The sequence below is a fragment of the Neofelis nebulosa genome, chromosome Y (genome assembly GCF_028018385.1).
Source record: "Neofelis nebulosa isolate mNeoNeb1 chromosome Y, mNeoNeb1.pri, whole genome shotgun sequence".
Taxonomy (NCBI): Eukaryota; Metazoa; Chordata; class Mammalia; order Carnivora; family Felidae; genus Neofelis; species Neofelis nebulosa.
In genome coordinates this window covers 4,087,270-4,089,443 of record NC_080801.1, presented here as the reverse complement: position 1 = coordinate 4,089,443, position 2,174 = coordinate 4,087,270, and the positions used below count along the sequence as shown (strand labels likewise).

At 53.4% G+C, this 2,174-nt stretch overlaps 1 pseudogene; it reads right to left on the bottom strand.

Moving 5' to 3' along the window:
• Nucleotides 1–393: 393 nt before the first annotated feature.
• Nucleotides 394–1,306, bottom strand: LOC131503528 (uncharacterized; annotated as a pseudogene).
• Nucleotides 1,307–2,174: the final 868 nt, after the last annotated feature.

Sequence of the window (2,174 nt, the reverse complement as noted above, 5' to 3'; positions counted from 1 at the left end):
TGTACACAGTTGAACTTTGAATCTTTTGGTTTGTAATCACCGAGCCCATGACATTCAAAGCCATACAAATCCTTACATTATTAACAGTGATACGCTTGAATTTCTTAGAAATTCTTCGAAAATATCCTTGGTCAAAGCGTTGGAATCCAGTTAACTCGGAAAGGTGTGGGACTCAGAATACCCACTATTGCCATTGGTATTGAGAATACCAACTATTGCAACAACTTTCCACACATATTCGATCTTTCGTCCAGAAAGAGTGGCAGTCAAAAAAGGAGAGAAAGAAAGAAAATGAGGCGGGAGGAGCCAGAGGTGGGTGAACAGCAAGGGAATTCTAGCTTTATTACACAAGCATGGAACCAACTTCCTTTGGAGTGGGTGGGGGTGGAATAGCTTCTTCTGAAGACTTCAGACCAATGAGGGAACAAGAGAGAACATGGATCTGCCCCTACAGTCCTGGAGACATCTCAATCTGGGGTTAGGAAGAAAGGGGACCTCCCTTGCGGTCCAGGGGTCTCCTCCCTCCGCAGACCTGGTGCTGGGAGACAGCAGAGGGCACAGCTGCCCGGGAGTCCCAGAAGGCGGCGCCGCATCCCGGGGGCGCTGGCCTGGACCGTCTGGTGCTTCTTCTCCTGTAAAGTGCACTAGGAGACGCGGTCCCGGCTGTCCCTAGTTCATCCATCCAGGCACAACCCGTCTCGGGGTTGAGAAGTCGCGCGGCGGTGGCCCGCATCTCCCGCCCAGGCACTGGGAAGAGGCGGAGTCTCACCACGGGTTCCAGGTTCACTCCCAGGACTTGGCGCGCCTGACGTAGTGCTTCTGGCAGGCTGCTCTCGACCCACACGTCGCCTACTACGCGGATGGTGGGGAAGGTGGTCAATGTCGGGGTGGCCGCCCTTCCACTCTCCTCCAGGGTGCGGCCCCTGGAGCACGGCCCGGGTGCCGGGTGCTTACGGGGCCTGCTGTCCTCCCGGGACGGTGGCGGCGGGGGCGGCACCTTCCTCTGGCCGACCGCCACCGTCCGGTCTCCGTGGCGCCTCCGCCTGGCAGCTGGCGGGCGCGTCTGGAGGCGGGCCTCGGGGGCTGCTGCCTCCGCCTGGCCCCTCCTGCAGCGCTAGAGGCTCCTCCTATGGCTGCTGGGGCCAAGGCCGCCCTGGGCCAGCGCCTCCGCCTCTTCATGCTGCTCAGGATGTGAGGCCGCTGGGGGCCGCTGCGCTTGCCAGGTCTCGCGGCCGCCTCAGGACCCTAATGAATTTCCTACCATGAAGCCAAATCAGGAGGCAGGCTGTGAGAGTTACACCGCAGTTGCTAGGAGACCAGGCGCTTTGTGAGGTCACAATGCTGCATATCTTATCACGGTGGGCTGCCCAAAGCTGCCTTAGGTTTGGCTGTGTTTCAGATTATGCCCTTGAGAAAGACCTGCACGCAATCTTACCTGAGAAGGCCCATAATTTTTCACGAGTTCAAGAGTGTTGTCCTGGAGGTGAATGCACGGGTGCTTCAGCCTCCATTAATTCCATCTAACATGAAATGACACTTAGCGGTGGAGAGTACACACAACTTGCAATCAAACATGACTCTAAGAGGGTTTTAGCTAATTAAGTGCCTTGTCATGCAACGCACTGAAAGCCAAATTGAAATAACTACTCTACCCTTTCAAAGAACACCGATATACTGTGCCTTGCTTAGGGTTCCATACGTGTGTTGCTACATCTTACAGTTCACGAAGCTGTTCTTCACAGCAGCAGCAAACAGTTGGCCGAGTTAGTATCCATGCGCACTTTCATGCAGCTTAGGGAAGACTGAGTCGTTGTGTGCTTAAGAGCAAAGCGTCAACGAATTTTGTGTGAGTGGCCAGTAGGGCATTCAGTGCCACGAAAACCTATTCACTACCTACCAATTCATGATATTTCAGGTAAGTCATACACAAGGTAGTAAGAGACCGTATGGGATTCCAAGGGTAGAAAACGTGTTACACCGTCCGTGTAAGTGCTTTTGAAAGCAACCAGCATAGTCCATCCGTCATCACCACATACACAATTCATTCACAAAATACTACAAGGACCACCTACCATGATCAATTGAAATCCACTTCCGCATGAAAGGATGACTCCAAACTATGTGAATCACTAAAAGTGGTAAGTCATGGTAACAAGCAGAAGAGAAACTTGCCA